Below are 20,537 nucleotides of genomic sequence, written 5' to 3' on the forward strand. Positions count from 1 at the left end.
ATGCTCTAATAAGCATCCATGTGCACATAGAAATAAAGCCGAAAGAGCTCTCATGCAAAGAAAGCCAATTTAGGGCTTGATACTGTGTAAATCTGCCCATACAACTTTTGTGAAAATTGGATGTAGTCCGGCAAATAACGCGAAAAGCAGCCTAATAAACCTGAAACAATTATAACCGGCATCTTGAGCCCAAAGCCAGGAACAGAGAGAGATGTATCTAGATATAATTGGCAGTAGTTCCTCAGCTCTTGGCAGACAGGATGGAGGACTAAAAATGCCAGTAGAAGTGTAGTTTGTGGAGATGACGGAGCTTCGGAGAGAGGTAAGTAGTTCATTCCTCAGAATTAAACAGCAGAGGTGAGCAGATGAGGGAAGGATAAAGGCGCAGGGAGTGAAACAGCAATTCAATAATGCCAGAAAACTCCCAAACCCTAATAATGAGTGACACACCAACAGCATATGAGCTTGCAGTAAATACATTAATTACACAGACCAAGGCCAAGCAGAGCTGATCTGAGCCGAGCTGGGCAGAGTTTTCTCCTGCTAAGCTGAGTTAGGCCTCAGTGCAGGTCTGCTGGAGGATGCTCAGTCTCTGCAGAGCGTGCTTTGCAATCCCCGGGCCTCATTATGAATGCAGAGAGCTTCTGACTCTCATCACCTGTGCGCTTTTTATATCTGGCATAATCTCTTAGTAGATATTTCTTACATCCAATAATGAGCAAGTTATTACTCCATACAACAGAGAGAAGGAAGCAGAGAAGGGAGCCAGGGCGAAGGAAAGGAAAGAAGAAATGTACGACGTAAGAAAATGTGAAAAGAGCTAAAAAAATAAAATAAAAAATCCAATCAGATTTTAAAGGGAGTAGATGTACAGATGGAAGGCATCCTCTTTCAGCTTGGTTACTAACATTATGACCTCAGCAAAATTAAATAAGTTGACAGCTTCCTGTCTGCTGCCAAGTCCAGCCTCCAAGGAAGTAAAGGCAGGGAAACAGGAGCATAGGAGAGGAGCAGCGCTGCTTAATAAATATATGAATAGGTGCATAAATAAACAGAGCATCAGACCTCGGCCTGACATGGCAAGAGACAGCACCTGAAGCATTGGAAGACAAGTCATCCTTCTACGCTCTCTTTCTCTTCTCTCCGCTGTCTGAGGTGATTGATGTGAAGCACGAGGATCAAAGGCTGCCGAACAGTAGTACTCAGGAAGATGGAGGGATACGGAGAGAGGGAGGAGAATGGAGGCAAAAGGAAGGATGAGAGATATGAGGGTAAAGTGGGAAACAAGGTAAAGAAGTTGAGGCTGTCAGACAGTCAGCTCCACGAAATGATCCTCTCATTTTTGGGCCTCTAACAGGGCTATGTCAGACATTTAGGCCTCCAGAGTCAAAGAGGATTCACTCACTCACTCTCCCTCTTTTTCTCTTTCCTTTTCTCCTCTACATCCCACCCTGAAGAGGAGGAGCAGGGACAAGCACCATTAATCTCCCATCTAATAACACTGGTAATGTTACACATTATTGGAAAGAGATGGGCAAAATGAACCAATAAGTTATCTGATATGGGTCTCCCTTCTCCACGCACACTCTGATCCCAAGGACGTTTAGGCAAAAGCAGAGACACAGATGCAGTGACTTGGGGAGACGGGTGGGGTGGGGTGGGGGGCTGAGAAGGGGAATTAGTAATGGAAAAAAGATGGCCAATGTGAAATATTTCCTGCTATCGACCTCTTAGCCAGGGACATGCATAGATTTCTGTATGTGGAAGATAAGTGTCTTTGATAAAGTAGGTTAGCATTGATTAATCCATGAAATCTCGGGGCTGTGGACTTGAAGTTAATGAGTAAGGTTTTCTATTTTCTCTGCAATCTCTCACGACATACGTTTTCAGCACAGCCCGGGGGAACCCTGAGGCCGCAGCATGCCGGCACCCCTTCATTTTAGATGTCTGCTTTTTTTTTTTTTTTTTTGGGGGGGGGGGGGGGGTGCGAGGATGGCCAATCGATGAAGTTGACATTTGTTACTGTGAAGGATTCACAATGCAATCACAGGATAAGGGTTGTAAGGGGCCTGCTAGGTGCATATCGAGGGGGTGGAAAGGTCACTGCTAATCTAAAAGGGAACACGAGTTATTTATCCATACACACCGGAATAAAAAAGAAGACGAGAGACACAATCTATATATGCTGCCCCCCCCCCGGGGGGGGGGGGGGGGGGGGGTTATAGAGGCATCATACACACACACACACGCCTACACACACACACACACACACACACACACACACACACACAAACAAAGCGTCCTATCAGCCTCAAAGTAATTTCCACCCTATTTCAAGTGGTAATAAAGTGACCTATCTCACAGCCCATAACTGAGTTTTGTAGCAGCTCTCAACAGCTCACAAGGGTGGAGAAATCTGCATTAAGTACTCACCCCTTCATGAGGTTAGGCTGAAGGTAACCCTGTTTGAAAAGTCCATCTGCATCATTTGTGCTGTGTTTTTTTCTGCCATATTTAATGTAGTGTGACAGTTTTGGGGGGTTTTTTTGTTGTTGTTTTTTTTTTTGCATGCAGCTGCAGCGAAGGCGAGCAAAGCAAACAGCACGATGGCCATACACATCAGTCACATTTAAAACAACCTTGAAACAAATAGCACCATGGACGCATCCTCAGGCACAGAGCGCTGGGAGAAAGAAATCAACGGAGACAGACAGGCGGGCATTGTGCGCAAGCAAACATGAAGCTTTTCTTTCTTTCTCTCTCTCGCTCTCGCTCGCTCTTTCTGACTGTACATCAACACCTCTGTAGCCCACACTCGTTCACATTCTAGTCTCTCGCTCCTCTCACTCCTATAATCAATTTCTCTCTCTCTGCTGTAAATCATTTCTCTCTTTCTCAACCTCAGCAGCTGTGCGGAGGAGGTAGAGTGGATGTCAAAATATTTGGCAGCCATCTCTAGTGCCCGTGTAGCATTTTAACCTCCATGGTTATTACACATACACAGGTTTGTCTGACATCCCCCCAGGCATTAGCCTTGAAATCTCTCTCTCTTTCTCTCTCCCACTCTCTCTCCCTCTCTCCATTCATCACATCATTATCCTTACAGCAAGGATACACAAACAAAAAGCTCACCCCCACCCGCGCTGCTCAGTGCTCTGTGAATGGCTGAAGCTTTACACCAAACACAGCCTGCCCCTAATCCACCAGAGTCAAAAGTGGAGTAAGGCGGAGGGCTCACCTTTTCAGCTCACTGCTACAGCTAGATTGAGAACGAGAACACATAGTTCACCCATGCACACAATCTTAATCACAAACCTTTGGTACATGCACCCCCCCCCCCCACACACACACACACACACACAAACACATGTGACCATATAAAAACACTACATGCTAATTATCTAATTCCTTTCCTGAGTATTGACACGGAGTGTGTAAATCACAAGTGCTGCAGGATCTCTGCCCCAGGCTCTTCTTCTGTCATGCAAACACACACACACACACACACACACACACCATCGCATCTCCATGCTGAAGTCTTTGTTTCAGTGCTTTTTACAGAAGAAGCGTAGGTTATTCCAGAAAGTGAAGAGAGCCCCACAGGGCGCGCTGACAGCTCCTGTAAATCAGATGTCATAGAAAGATCTAATGGCCCTGCATTGAGCTGATATACATCAGTGTAGTGTGCTGACAGTTGCATGTACTGTGTGTGCATGCTGCACATGCCAACATAGGTAGTCACACACACACACACACACACACACACACACATACACACACATACATACACAAATGAAAAAGCACAACCAGCATGTAAACGCTAATGCAGTAGATAACGTGTAGCGTAAATGGAGCTGACAGATGCCTTGCTCAGCAGTATAAAGGCTGTATGTCCCCTTTCCTGGACTGGATGCGTCTGGTTTTATGGCACCAAAAGTTATAAACACACACACACTTAAAAACAGATGTATTATTCGAAGCTTCTCTGTTTTAAAATTACAAAACATTTTGGACTGAAAAAGAAGTATGGGTCTATTTTTCTTCATTAAATATTTTTTCACCTCTTTCAAGGATCCTCTTCGGATAATTACCAACACGTCTACCATGTAGGAAGGTCAATGCAATAAAGTTTACAACTTGATTTAAGAATACCCTCGATACAAGTTAATTTATGTTGAAACTTGCTTTTTTCGTTTTTCGTTTCATTTCTGTATATTATGTTATGTTGTGTGTTTGCACACAGATAATCTGCAAGAACGTGTGCTTAGAAACAGAGAGACAGTTCTCTCCATTATAGTACAGTGGATCAGAGAAAGCCCAGGGGTCACTGATGGCGCTGTTGTGGTTAAGAAACACAAACAGATCTTCTCTTTTCTGGCCCATTAAAACCGGCACTCATCTCCGGTGCCCTATTATCCCCGATCCTCCTCTGTCCGTATGTATACCATCAGAGATATTTCCCTGCAGTGCGTAATAGACTAAATAACCATAAAAACAGTTGTTAGTATATTTCTAAGGATGCTGTGATGCTACCACAACACACACACACACACACACACACACACACACCATAGCATGGCAGCAAAGCAACGAGGGATTCAATGCTAACATAATTCTGGCATCTGGAGTTCCTACATGTATGTATGCCGGCTGTATGAGGGCACAGGATTTTCATGTGGATTAGGGAATGTTCCCAAAAGAGCTTAGGCTGAACTACTGAGTGAAGCGTGGTTTGATGCAGTATTAAGATGACCGACTCACAAATGTAGATTGTGTGATCATTTCGAATGTGGTGTGATCATATTCCAGTTTTCAAAGGTCTCTGTTCTAGCTGCTTTGGACATGAAGCCTACTGCATAAAGATGTATGGAGGGAACATTTAGAATGGGTGCTATTTGCAAATGATCAGGAGAGAAAATATTGATAGAGCCAGGGAAAACTGGTACAAATGGGGTACTTGGGCTACTTAACCCTCGACATTATTTAAACACGAGAGGTACCATAGCAGTCATTTTAACAGTTTTTAGTGTCCTCTCCTAGTAACAACAATAATTCAGATTAGTTCTGAGTATTTCTACCTTTAATTGTTTGATATCTTCTCTCTCACCTCTTCAAACCAGCTATAGTTTCAGAGCTAGCTAAGCTAGCTTTAAGCTTAAACCAATTAGCAATCAGCGTATTTCAATCAGCATTACAAAATAAGAAAATATCAAATACAACTTGTCATCAGGAAGAATGTGACAGAGGATTGTTTCCATGCTGTGGAGCCTTTGTGAGGCTGAGTCTGATTGAGGAGTCAGTTAGGACAGCGCTGGAGGGTTCATCTTGATGATGACACTCCTCCTGAGAGTGATACAGAGAAATCCCTCCCTTGCCAAAAAAAACAACAACACAGAGCTTTGTAATGTGACTAGCAAATGAACTTGGGCAAATGGGATTTTGGACTACGACAGGAGCGACGAAAGCCACAACGCTGACGGTGCAAGAAGCTAGTACGCAGGAAGTGCCAAGTCTAGTCGAACGGGAAGAAACTCAGGACATGTGTGATAAATGTCTCAAGGTGGTGTGTGGAAGTGGAGCTTGTGACATGAATGATGGTAACGTAAACGGAAGTTAATTGACCATTGAAGACGTTGACGCCAGGATTAAAGAAAAACCAGCTGGATAATGTCAGACATCCATAAAAGGGTGAAAGGATGAGGCGTGTAAAGATGTGAAGCAGTCACCAGATTTAGAGAATAAAATGTGATATTGACCCAACTGTCGGCCATGCATAATGCATTGTATCGTGTTGTATGTATCCAATCGTATTGTGGTTATGGTTATCCCAACTCTTGACATAATACATGATCAGAGAGAGAGTAGTCAGGAACTGAGATGTATCATTTTGGAAGCCTGCATGTTCAGGAGTGTATGGCTGTAGCCGTCCAAGTTAAATTTATTATATTCCCCATCTGCCTGATGCATACTTATGCACATCATGCTTCAGCCTGACAGAGGAACCAGGCACAGAACGGTCCGACCTGTAGGCTCACCACCCCGGGCATAAATATTTATAGAGAAACCAGGAGGCCAAGGAGAGTCATTATAACCTTGTGTAAACCTGAGTACAGCATCCTTCACTCAGAAATCTTGTTCTTCATCATCCCGGATAATAGTTACCGCCGTGGGTGTCATTTTTAAATTTTAAAAATGAAAGAGGAAAAATTAGGAAGAAATAAAAGCAGGAGGACCACAGCAGAGGATTTTGATACCATTGGGAAGACACACACACACACACACACACACTGGAGGCAAGACAGTGAGTGTGGGGGTGTGAGATGAAACAGTTGGGGAGAGGGGGGTGAGTGTGGATGGTAATGAAGTATGAGTATATGGAGCCGGTCTGAGAGACAGAGCTGGATGCAGAAAGCAGCTTACTCACAGTGCTGGTGAATCATTGTGCCCTGCCTGATATGCTCTGACTCACTGGAGGGGGGGGGGGGGAGTGTGGGAGGAAAGCGAGCAAGTGTGTGTGTGAGCTTGTATTCATGTGTGTGTGCCCCCCATGTGTCTACAACTTAGCTTGAACTACATACATACTCACAACTTTGGCTGCAAGAACCTCTGCAAATTTGAGTGTATGGCTTTGTGCTGTCTGTTTGTGCATTAGAGTGTGTTTTAACATGTGTGTGTGTGTGTGTGTGTGTGCTGTTGCGGTGACAGTGAAGGTCAGTTGGGTGGGTGTGTCTCAGGCCTCCCAGCTGTGGCCCGGGGCTAAGGAGCCATCACTGTCACATCTCTGTCTCACTGCTGTGTGTGTGCTGGCGGCCCTGCAGCAAGGGGCAGAAGTGACTCACACATACACACACACACACACTCACACACACTCACACACATTCACACACACACACACACACACACACACACACACTCACACACACACACACACACACACACACACACACAAAAGCCCTGTGGCTCTGAACAAAAAGCTCACACATACACACAGACCCAACACATCAAGTAACCTCAGGATACATACGCACATGGAGACTCACACATATATACACAAATAATAACATATTTTAAATGCACAGTACATTGAAACTTTACTTTTACTACACAGACACAAAATCAAAACGGTTCCTTAAAATTCCTCGGATGGAAAGCTTAAAGCATGTCCCTTCTTGAATATTTGAACCTGATGACCTTGTCCACACTTGTTCAATCACTATAGCGGAGAGAAAGAGAGAGAGAGAGAGAGAGAGAGAGAGAGAGCACAAGTAATCCAGCAGCCTGCCCAGCCTGCTCGGTTACTCTCTGCCGTATCGTCACAGGCTTGCTCTCTGCTGTATTCAGCAAATATGTACAAAGAATCTTGTCTGGAAGTTTTGTGCTTCTACAAGCACAAAGTCAAGCAGAGGAAAGGTTTAGAGGTGAACACGACCTGCTCAACATGGTACTTCAATCTCTGCATCTATATCTCTTCATCTCGGTGGGTTATCATTTCCTTTGTAACGGCCTAACCTTTTGAAAATAAAGTCTAAAGGTACTCTGACTGGCATGCATTTCAAACAGAGGACAAGGGAGTCTTCAATGACTGATAAACCAAACTAGTGAAAGACAAGATGGGGCATTATCAATGTTAGCAGTGTTGCAAATATACTTAATGCCATAATACTTCTTGATACTACATGTTTTTTAAATGGTCCAATCTCATTTTTAATAATCTTTTATTAGTTAGAGACACATGCAATGAGCATTACTTTATATGTGGAATATACAGTAGATGCCATTCATAAAAGTTTCAAGCCTTGGCTAATCTGCAACCCCTCGCTTGGCAGGAAACTTAGTGATCGATAGTATCAATAATGGTTTATAATAACAATAGTATCAAAATGTTTCTTTATTGGTAGTTGTGGGGAGTCAGAAATCTGGAAGAAAGAGAGAAGGAGAATGAAATGCAGGAAAGAAGCCACAGGTTGGATTTAAGCACAGGCAGCCCTCTTTAAGGACTTCAGCCTCTGTACAGTACATGGGGTGTGCTAATTAAACACTAGGCCACTGGTGCCCCAATGCATCATTGTTAAAATGATTTGATATATTGATTTTGCGACCTGTTATGGTGACTTCCTCTTTCATGTGTTCTTACAAAGAAGTACAACAGGGGGTTGGGCTTCTTTCAATACCCTCAACAAAAGAAATCCGTGTGACCTCTGGCCTTGCTGTTGACTTGAAATAGGCTGATAGAATAGCACACACACTTAGTGTCCCTCTCTCCGACCATCCTTACACTGGCCTCTTTATGGCCCGGTGCATGGCAGATAAAAAGGAGAGCACATTGCACAATTACTGCCTAATTAACTGGCCGATATTTTATGTGGTCGGTGAGGCTACAGACAGACTGCAGATCATTTGCCAAGGTTTTTTTTTTTTAGGGGATTTGTGTCTAACTGGACCGCTCTCATGCTGATTTACTGAACTCACTGTTAATTTGTGTGTGCGTGTTTTTCTATATGTTAGCTTAAATAAAAGAGAGCACATACTGTATGTCTTTGGAAAGACTAGGCCATTTGTCTGAGTCATGGTTTATACCATACATTGCTCCCTATACACCTCCCCTTTCCTCCCCCCGTCCCCGCCTCTCTCAGCCCCCAACAGCAGCAGGTTTGCATTGGGATTTGAGGTGTAATTAAATTCAATAAATACGCGAAGGTGAAGAAATAAATCAAGTGGAAACTGATAAACAACAGGAGATTAAATGCCACTGAGTCGTGCAAACAAATATTTCAATAGTATTTTCAACAGAGGGCACTGCAAACCTCGGGAAAAAAAAAAAAAAAAAACTTTCTAAACTGAGAGTCAGCTCACCATGGCTGCCGCTGCTGCAATTACGTTTGATGCCATCGTCCTCTTTGACATCATAATAAGGTGCACAATAAGGAAATAAATAACCGTTTGAAGGGCATAGATTGTAGGAGATGACAGGCTATGTTCCCTGCTCTCTGTCGCTCACTCACCTCATCATCCTCCTGCATCATCACTTATTCTGAGGCCAGCCAACTCTTTATTAATGACTATTGAAGTAGCAATTAATGCTGCATAATACATGAAGTACAGCTGTGCAAATCTGAATAAAGTCTGATTAGGTGCTAAAGAGGGAAGGGGAAACACTGCCGGTGCATATTAATGCTGCCTTTTTGAGTGGTGGGTTAGCAGGGGGCAGCTCTTTGTGCCAGACAGCTTGATGAAACTAAAAAATTACTCAACCAGTCCTTAAAGTCAGTCACCCATCAAAGACCAATGCGACTCAGAGGAAAGGAGGCCATAGTGCCCGTGCTCCTGTTCAATTTTAAGCAGTGAGTCATAATGCCTTGGTTAGCACACTGATTTGCTTGCTCCACTCCATACCGCACCACACTGCCCTCCTGGGCATAACAAGCCTAAGTGCTTAAAGTCCCCAGAATGGAAATGAGGTCTTTTTTTTTTTTTTACAGGCATCATTCAAGGCCACATCTGGTGCACTGAAAGCACACGGGTCCAATGCTAGATGAATTAATGAAGGATCCTAGCAGCACCGAGGTCAATCTGTGACTCCAGCTACTCGTTCAGAACGGGAAAGAGAAACCCCTCAATAACGTCTGCCTCCATGTTAATGTGTGCTCACAGGTTCATTCTTTCTCTGTCGTCTTGATTGGGACATGCTGTCCAAGAAAAGTTAAAAATGACAAAAATTCCTCCGCTACGGCCATTTTGACTTGATCACCTCTGTCCATTCTTTCCTCCCATCCACTCTCTCTCTCTCTCTCTCTCTCTCTCTCTCTCTCTCTCTCTCTCGCTCTCTCTCGTTTCCCTTCTGCTCTTTGGCCACTCAATAAATCTTTAATTCCTAAAAATACAGTCTCTAGTCTTCCCGCTATCTCTCTCTCTCATTCTCACTTTCCCAAGCTCCCTCGCCCGCTCTTTCCTCCTCTTTTCTCCGCCTCTCTTGTCCTCTTTTGAACAGCTGCTCTGCCTTTATTATGTTGCGCTCTCTCCCTCTCCCTGTCTGGCCTTTCACTCTAATCCCCCAATTGCTTTTCACACGCACAATATTCCCCGACCCCCTTCCCATTCCTCTGACAGTCTTTCACATATTAGATTAGGCATAGCTTTGTTTATTTACTTATTTATTTATTTAGTCAAGGCTATTGTCTCTGAAACTTCTGCCAACCCAAATTCTCCAGAAGAAAAGTCACTGGCTGCTATTTGCAGCTTGTTCCTCTTTTGCTGCTGCAACATTCTGTTACATGTCAATTTGGCTCTCGTGTGCTTCACTGCAATCATTCTTTGATGCTATTTTTTGGCAGTGAACACAGGCGCAGTAGCATAGCATGTTGGGGAACTCTGTCTGATGAACGTTTGCAGCATTTTGCGATTTCCAATCATTTGGTGGTTCACAGTTGCCAGTGGGCTGAGCAGTCACCCTTTACACTGGCCACCCTCAGTTTAATTGTGGTAATGAAGTCCATGCTGACCCTATAATGAAAGGTCCCCACATGCTGCCATCGTGACGCTTTTATAGACCTAACCTGAATTATGACCATACCTCGGATAGGCTCGTGGAAGGGGAAGATGCAGAAAAGGTACGAAAGCAAGGTGGGAGGGGGGAGGCGAGAGAAAATAAAACAGCATTGGAGAACAGAAGAGAGAGCAGTTGGCTGCTAAAAAAGTCAGAAAGGACAGAGGAAGGGGTTTGCAGTAAATCATTATAATGAAATGAGCCATTTGTCTTAAGGACAGTGTAGCTCCAATGGTCTTTTATTAAAAGCTCTGTCGTGGTCTGGCTCCACCCTGCAGCTCTACCATTGACCCATTAGCTGGGGGCTGGGCCTTCCATCTTGGTTTCTATTTCTCTAACCTCTCTAGTGAGCAGGCCCAATCAGGAATCAATAGCCATGTCCCAGAGAACCCACGCTGCTTTGACACTACGAGCTACGGCAAAAAAGAAGTCTATTACAGGGCAGTTATCTCCATTACTGCTGAGCAACTTAGGCTTGGAGAGGTACAGAGGCTGGCTGAGGAAACCAGAGAGAGGGCTGATGGTGACAGCTTGTGAAACTCTAATTCAGAGCAACATGTCTGCTAAAGCTGCATCTCTCCTTTGGGATCTCTCTCGCTCTGGGTTCCTGGCAGAAGATACTTACTGCAAAGACACTCATGGTCCAAAGCAGGCAGAGATGTTCCCTGCACCAGTATACCAGACCATGAGCTGTTTTTTTTTTTGCCCAGTTCCAGTACCTTAAATATAAAGGAACGTAAACATAGAGGGGTGAAAAACACATTTTAATTACGCTGTTTCCTTGGTACAGTAGGTCTCCTACGTGCTGCAGTCTTTTCCCATCCTGCCTCTGGCTCGCTCTGTGACACTCATTTGCCTGACTGGCTAAACAAACTAACCTCTACAAACACACACATGGACCGCTACTCTATGTTCACTGTCTATGTGTTAAGTATTCACACTTGTGTATTGCACAAACATATGTACTCATATCGTCATGCACAGAATATACAATGTGCAACTGAAAAACTATAAGCTTGAAAACTGCTCATAAATCATTGCAAGTTCTGAATCAGCAAGCAGCAGCATTAATCAGTGGCTTTAGCACAGATACCATACATTAATTCAATCTATTTATCTTCATTTAATAAGTGTTGGATGAACATTCTATGCATGCTCCACTCTTTTTAAAATGTACGCTAGGTTACGGATGACATAAAAAGATTCCAGCAATGTTTTTATCTTGCACTTTGTGGACATAGCATGCATGTTTAAGGTATGCAAATGGCCATTTAGATTAGATTTAGATCCTCCCAACATCGAAGAATCACGGTGTAACATTTATCTTGGTAAAATACAGCCTTTGATGCACAGAGCTTCGGTGGTAATGAAAGCAATAGGTCTCTGTGAGTGCAGATTGCTTTTGCAGAGCTTCATTTTACAGTCTGGTTTTGAATACACTCCTATGGCAACTCCTCTTGAATGTTTCATCACAGACCGGATCCCAGGGGTTGGCGCAACCCCCCCCCCCCCCCCCCCCCCCCGCCCCCCATCACACATACGCACTCACTATGAGCCGGCTGCACATCATGCATGTGGAGGATATGAGAGTCAACTGGATGCCATTTCATCTGCAAGGGGAGCGATTTGATTGCATATTCAATGTGGGAGGATACAAACATGATAGAATGTCAAGCCAGGCAGCTACAGTAGCTACTGTCGCTCTGGCGTGTCCAAATGGCTTTTTGAGCTGTCAAATTATGCCTTCTTATCTATGGGGGAAAGTTTAAAATGTAGTCACGCGTTCACTGTACACTCGGGGAAACTTTCCATTATAACATTGGAGCATTTTTTAAACGTAAGAATTTCAGCGCTGCTTTTGAGGTTCTGGGTTCACAACCTTGATTTTTCTATTTGACACCAAGTTGTTTTGGTGTGTTAGAATGGTTTTGGAAAAGTGTAAAACTTCAGTAGGTGAAGTGAAACAAGTCTGAGTTTTTCTTGCCAAATAACTACTCATACGATCTTATTATAATTATGCCCTCCATGCTAACAAGTGCCAAGAAGATGCCAGATGGCTTTTTCAGAGATGGTGATTGACGCATCTCAGTACAAAAACAGAGCGATTTTCTCCGACTCAGTAGTTCAACAGAACTGTACAGTATGTCTGTCTCCTCGAGGAGACAGACTAAAGGAAGCAGTGCCAGTGGAGCCGATTCTTTGACGAGTTGCAACCACCTCCCAGCGTAAAATCTGTATTTTCGTCTGCTTCTGTATAAATGACTTTGTTTATCGATGTATCCAGCTGTAATTAAAATCTCTGTGCAAGTTATTTTAATGTCTTCGTCTGAATACCTGTGTTATAGAAAAGGTGTGTGGGTGTATGCACTACGTTTGTGTAGTGAAGGTTGAAGGATTTTACGTTTGTAGCGTGGAGCACATGTTCACTGCGGCCTCTGAACTCGTCTTCAAAGACATATTCTGCATCTGCTTTAATCCGCCTTCACACTAGCTCATGAGTGTAACAGACCTTTGCCAATAATTTACACACATGCACAGACATTTATAGTATACAAATAAATATGAGAACATGTAAAAGAAAAACAGTTAATTATTCATAAGCATAGGAAATCCTAATGAATCCTTTCCTATTGAATAGTCTGTGAAGTTTCTCAAAGCTATGCCATGCTAATGAGCAGCAGCAATGTTATGAAAACTTCTACATAAAATATTGTCTCTCTAATTCGAATAATATTCATTTAAAAAAGACGTCCTCTGGTATGTGTTTATCAGCTTATTAATGGCAAATATATGTACATCACGCGCTACATGCTGTAAAGTATTCATTTTCAGCAGATGCACTTTGGTTTAAAAAAAGGATAAAGGTTCAAAGTCAAAAGCAAGATGGATTAAAAGTGCACGTACACAGAACCAGGTGTGGACAACATTTTCCTGAGCCTGGCCCACAATAGAAGTATTTTGAAAGTGTTCACAGAAGTTGAACGTTTGAGAGACCCCACACATGAGGACATACAATAATAGACTCAACAGTTTTGTTACTTGAAGGATTCCATTCACAAAAATCTGTGAGACTACCCAAAAATGTAATCTTTCGAAATATCTGAGGGCCTCTCAAGAGTATAAAAAGCATGACAAACATGGGCAGGAAGTATTGGCAATCCTTTTACTGAAAATTCAAAAAGAAAAGAGAAAAAACTACATATGAAGTTGTGGAGATGGTGTGAACATGGTATAAAGGTTATAGTGTGAGCCTAAAATGAGCAACAATTGATTTGCTGGCGTGTTGTGCTTCGCTATTTTGTTCTGTGTCACCGATGTCCTTGGCGTCGGGGTTCCCTCCACAAAACGGGAAATTGGATGGTGGATACTGAACATGTTTAACATTTATGATTTGAAATCAGTGCGGCCACAACATTCTTTCCCAGAGCTTTCCGAGCAGAGAGTCTGACCATACCTCACAGACCTGCCAAGAAAATATTTAAAACGAACACAAAACCCTTTGCTCACTTGTGTTGGAAGTGGAGAATGGGCCCATAATTGGCCTGATTATCTTATAGTGCACCACCTGCTTTTAAATGAACCCATTGCTCACAGGCTAAAGGCGGACGACTCACAATGCAAATTCTCCCCCCAAAAAAAGCCAAATTGGTATGTTCCTTTTTGGGGCTGTTCCCGTTGTTGAGTTGTTAAAGAGAACAGAAAAGAATAGGAAGTAAAAGAAAAGAAAAAAAGAAACAATGGATCTGATGCTTCAAACATCTCATAACAAGGGCTGACGCATTGGAATTTTAATTAACATTAACCATATCAGCATGGGGTGAATTAAAATTGTCGCTAGGACTTCAGAGAGAAAAGTCAGGGACAGACACTTTAAACCATTACGCTCAGCTGATAAACCAGTTGTACCAGTGAAGTCACTATCTCCTGCTATAATTTGATCTTTCACTTTGTGATTTTGCTTCGTTTTAAGAAACACACGGTGCTTTCCTTTCTTCCTTCCTTCCTTCCTTCCTCCCCCTTATCCTTTTGATCCAGGCCCCTTTTCTTTTCACATTTCTATTCCTTAAAGCTTCATTTAATTTTATTTTTTTATTTTTTTTTACCATGGTCTTTATTACTTCTTGCTCTCAGCTTTTCTCGTGCTTTTATCTCCAGATCATACGGAATAACTGTGCGGCTTGGTGAGTATAATGAGGCTCTTTCTCTACAACTTCAAACCTTCCCTTCACCCGTTTGCCAGGGTTTTAAAACAAATCCCTAACAAATATTTTGACGTTCAGAGACAAAGGAAGACGTGTACAACGATTCCAAGCATTCTATTGCATCTTCTATGAAAACGAAAAAAGAAAAAAAAAAGTAATAAGGAGAATTCCCTTTAAAAATTCCGAGGAGTAAATAAGAAAGAACGGCCAATCAAATGCTCATATGGTTTCTTCTTTTCAACTGGGGATGTTTCTCATACTTTTTTTAGCTGCCATCAGAGGAATTAGTAAGCATGACACTGAAGCTTATTTAGAAAGAGTATAATTAAAGCCAAGAGCAGACTCTGTATGTTATACTGTAAGTGATTTTGCAGGCCAGCATTGTACCACAAATGTCATGGATCACAGTAAATTGGCCTAGGCAGCTTATTGTGTGGATGCACAGCTACTGTAGCACGTTTATAACAGTAATTGCTACGAATGAAAATGCCCATGGTACTGCATATAGCCCGCCACTCCACAATAAACTTAATTATTATGGTAATTATATAAGAATAAAACACTTAAACATGAGGGCCTAGATTTATCATCACAATCGCTGTAAGTGCATTTACATGGCTGGGAATTGGGACTCTGTCTATACAAAGGCCAAACCGTTGAGTTGATGGGAGTTTAGCAAAATTGGAAATCCATCTGCAGAAAAAGGCAACTTTTCTTTCCATTGTGATAGTGATCATTTTTCTTGTTCTTGTATTGATTTTACTACAGATGCCCTGGACGCTTTCCTTTCACATCATAGACAGGGAGGAGAGGGAGTGGTTAAAGCGGGATGGAAAGATAGAGGGATGCTGGGATAAGGGGGACAGAGGAGGAGGGTCGGTGATGAGTCTCGAGTCGCCCTGAGCAGTAATGAGGAAGCAGTAAAAATGAGACAGCATTGTGTTGTACTTTAAGGTAGTTCATCTTTAAAATGAATAGTCCCTGAAGGGCCAGGTGGTTAATGCCATTTATTAAAAGACAGACAGGGCCGGCAGTTTGGGCTGTGGCCCTCTGAGAGCCCTTATAGTTAGGACAGAGAGAGAGGGAGTGTGAGTGACTAAGTGATAAAGAGTAGGGAGCATGCGGCGGCGGAGGGGGATTGAACTGAGCAAATGAAGGACAGTATGGACAGAGGGATAATGCTGAGCCTGCTTCTTGAGGGAATGAAAAAGCTGTATGAGGAGTTTGAACATTAGATAATCCCAATAAAGACAATTTGTGAGGTGTTTGCAATATAGGTGGGACCAACTCTTTTACGCTAGTTAATCAGAGGGAGACACTTCTCTTATGAGCTATCCTTTAGGCAAAGGTCAAAGGATCACAGGTCAGGGGAACTTTAATGGTTGGTTTATTGAAAGGGCAATCATACATCCATGGATGATGTATGTATGTTATAGAAAAGATGAACATGTCAGCAAGGTGATTTATTTCTTGTGAGGATAAGGGAGCCGTTTAAGAGTGCAAGAAATGCACATTGTTTTCCTTTGGTCAATGCATTGGTCATGCTTACAGTTTTAGCATTCGTATGAATCAAGCTACTGGTGCTGTTTTTGTATATTTGAGAAGCAGCATTTTTGCCTACCCTTCTCTTACAAAAGTAGCATAGCAGTGTATGTCTCGTCCTGAGCCCAAAGTGCCTTGACCTACTAATAAACCAACAGCTATTACCACCAGGAGTTAGCCAATTCAGCGCCCCCATCATTTGTCATAAATTGTGGGGAGAGCTGAGGAGACATGCCACACAGCACCATCAGCTGCCAGAGACGAGAGCTGGGCTGTTTTCACTGCGAGCCAGAGCATCTTTAGCTGCCTCCCAGGACACCACACAGCGACAGCTCTTGCCAAATAGCTTTCATTACGTGGGAAGTATCAGTCTTGATAAAAGATCCAAACAAAAGGATGAGAGGAGGATTTACTGTGCTGCTCCACCTGGGCTCTAATAATATTGTTGGTGTCTGGGAATAAAATATCACCGCTGCCATTTGCACACATCTAAATCTTTGAGTTTAGACAGTGTCACTGTGCAGCTAGCTATGAGCCATATTGCTATTGATTGGTGGAATGATGGAACAATTTCTTACCTGATGTTGGAGGTGCACCAGAGGCAATTGCATGGGGGAGAGAAAGAGAGAGAGCATTGGATTAGTGGTTGCCTTGTTCAGTATACAGCACATGTTAAAAAAAGGAAGTACTGAGGTGGCCACATATCACACTCTTACAATCAAAGTCTGAAAACTGCAACAAAACCTCAGACAGATATGTTTTGTATTATATCTGAATGTGAAAAGGCTCATTTACATGCTGATGCGGGTGATCTGATTTGATCGCTCAAAGTCTTAAACATGCTATTTTTATGAGATGTAACAGACTTTGATCGTGCTCTCCTTATATTTAGTTCCCTCTTCGACACCTACATCCTTCACTGTATTGTAAATATATTACAAGTCTCAACCAATGGTTGACAGCCCACTCACTTTGCAGAATACGTACTGTATATTCATGATTCCAGACCCAAAGACATCATAAGCCATAAAGCCAGCATAAAGAGAAATGCTCATCCCCCCCTAAGCTACACTCGAATGCCCCTTACACCCCCGTGACACTCGCTAAGGCTCTGAGTCAATGTCTTGCTCTCAAATCCACAGGAGCCTCCCACCACCAATGTGCATTAAACACATAAATATTCATTGGCATTGCACATAAACCCTACCAATACACCAGCAGAAGCAACCACCTCGAAAGGACTCAAGCTGTGCGCTCCATCCAACAACCTTCTTTGCATATATATATATATATATATATATATATATATATATATATGCACACACACACACACACACACAGTGGGAGCCAGGCAAAACCAAACCCCAGCAGCCGAATCCAAAGCAACCTACTTGGCAGGTGAGATGGTGAAAATGTAGCTCAACTGTTGATGGTACAGTACCCTCTGCCATATTTAGCTCTTCCACAGGATCTTAGTTTGGAGTGTTCAGTGGGCGAGAGTTCCTTTAGTGCTCCTTTTTTTTGAAAAGCCTCCACACAAAGCTTTAGTTTGAAGACTCTGCTGTTTGGTGTTTGTACTTTGCTTCTTCTTGGCAATATAAAAAGATGTAGAACTATAACGTCTTGTTCTCAGCCTGTTTCCTCAGTTGTTTATCCCAACCTGTGTTGACTCACGCTGTGTAAATAGTGTTGTATCAGCACCACAGAGGATTCATTTTAATGGTCAATACCAAATTCAATGCTGAAGAGGTTTTTTTTTACAAACCTGTGAGGAAAAAGAAGGCCCTTCAATAAGAAATGTCAAACAACACCATCAGCATTAGGCTGAAAGAAAGCTTACTAAACTCAAAAGCAAGGCTCATCCTCTTTTTTTTTTTTTTTCAGACCATGTCACTCACAGCGCTCTCAGCTGACAGATACCCTTTACAGATAAAGCCTAGGGATCTCCAGCCAGATACTCTGTCACTAGAAAACCGGTTTTCCCACAGATTACATCAGCCTTGGTTTTAAAACAGCAAGCCACACTGGCACAGAGACACACATACAAGATGATCACAGCTCTGCCTATCAACAGTCTGTGTTGAGAAGGCATAAAGCGCTGCACAGTGGAAACAGCTACATTTTACTGAGCCTGAGTTTCCAGTCCGGCCGCTCTGGAGGACTTCTGTGTGTAATTATTTAAAGGCCCTGTATTACAGTCTAGAAAGGGAGCAAGCAGGTAGAGGGCGGGAAGGATAGAGGAAAGGATAGATGGATGGAGGATAGAGAGAGGGATCAGACGACTGCTGGGAGTAAAGCCTTTCAAGTTTGTTCTAAGCGTAAAAAAAAAAAAAAAAAGGGGGGGGGGTGGGGGGGTGAGTTATATGATGTGTGTTACCTCCATGCTGTCATGCTGGGAGGCTGTAGTCAACAGCCAGCAGCTGGCTGCTGGGATCAGCCAGAGGGACGAACTAGCGCCCTATGAAATCAGAAATGAACCAATAGTCCCTGCGTGCACGCATGCGCACATACACACACGTACATCAGTGCGAGTCGTTCTGCTAATTCTGATGCAATAACCTGAAGCTAGAATGCTCCAATGATGATAAACAAACAACATTTTGGATGAGGAGGGACGCACAGAGGGTGGATGGAAACAGTGAGAGAGAAAGAGAGAGAGAGAGAAATAGAGAGGCAGTGTGGCAGTGCTGGGCAAATAAGACTCAGGGGCTTTTTCTTTAACATGAGATAGTTTCGCTTCTTTTAAAATGTATGTTTGAAGTTGGGGCACAGCTGAACACAAGCTGTTTGAAAAAGACTGATGCAAGAGTGGAGCAGGAGATGAGAGGGAGGCCCAAAAAACCAGCTAGAGAGAGAAAGAGAGAGGGGGGGGGGGGGGGGGGTCATGAGAAAAACACCCACAGACACAGTGGGAGAAATATGTGGAAAGAGCATGAGGTATTGCTGCAAGTCAAGAAAACAGATGCAGAAAAAAAATGGAAAGGAGGCCTCCAGTGGTGCAGGGTGGATGTTGCAGCTGATATTGAATGTACAGGTATTATGAACCGATATTTATGAAATAAATCAGAGTCAAATCGGTGAGCCCAGGTGAGGAAAAGCATTCCACATTAAACACGGCATCGATTGTGTTCTTGTTCAGACGGACTGTTAAAGGAAGGTCAAAGATGAAAGTGTCTTTTTTGTCCTTTCTACCGTCAATAGCCCTTCCACTATCCAACACGAACACACACATAAACACAGGCACTACCACACATTTGTGCAACACTTTAATCAGAGCGTGGCATGCTCTCAGTCCAGACAAAGCCCAATCAGAGTGGTGATTATTTGGCCTCTCCTTCAATCAGCAGCACCGTAATTGCATCAGTCACAATCTCCATTTCATCTTTCATCTGTGTGTGTCTGGATGGCGGACAGGAGACAGAAGGACACTCTGAGGCTCAGACCCCTCATTGAAACAGACAGGCAGCAAATACGGGGGAAACAACAAGAGGAACAATACAACAAATTGTTGACATTTCAATAAGGCTCAGCTAAGTTCTCCAACAGTATGAACATTCAGTTAGTGATGCTCTTGCTTGCTTCTATTTCATGAACTTATACAGTATAAAAAGGTAGCTAACAGATACAAAGGCAAACACAATGAAAGAAACACAACATAAAGAAGCTCAGGTAATTGAGGTAAGGTAGAGCAGTTGTTCTATGTTTTATCGGGAGAATTCATCAATAGAGCAAGAAAAGAGAAGAAACCATGCTGAGATCTATCAATTCAAAGGCTTGGATCGTGAAACGTCTGAGTGTGATGATGAAAATTAAAGTAATTGCAATCCAATGAGTCAGTAGCACGCCATACAATTAAGGAAAAGTAGCAATCAGAAGAAGTAAGATAAGAACAAGTGACAAGAAGTGATGATGAATTGAGAGAAGAGAGGAAAAGAAAGAGGAAAGGACAAAATAAATGACTGTTCATGACGTCTTAAATTAGTCATATATATGTTTTTGGTGTAGCCTAATGCATATGTCATGTAGGTGAAATTAGCCTTTGAATGATTAATGAGACGTTTGGATTTTTTTCTAAGGAATTCAAGGCATTGAGTGAGAGGAATCTATTATATATTCAATAGAAGAGTGGACAAAAGGTTGAGGACTCACTTCTGGCTCTATTACATCACTTAGTAGCTGACAATACATTTACAGAGAATTAGCCTTAAATGTAAATGGTCTATTTCAAAAAAAAAAAAAAAAAAAAAAAT

General features: G+C 42.7%; 1 protein-coding gene across 5 annotated transcripts in view; it reads right to left on the minus strand.

The window, feature by feature from the left end:
* Positions 1-20,537, minus strand: part of celf5a (cugbp, Elav-like family member 5a) — a 176,047-nt gene that overhangs the window by 103,254 nt on the left and 52,256 nt on the right. The gene's annotated exons all lie outside the window — the stretch shown is intronic.

The sequence above is a fragment of the Symphodus melops genome (genome assembly GCF_947650265.1).
Source record: "Symphodus melops genome assembly, chromosome: 8".
NCBI classification, from domain to species: domain Eukaryota; kingdom Metazoa; phylum Chordata; class Actinopteri; order Labriformes; family Labridae; genus Symphodus; species Symphodus melops.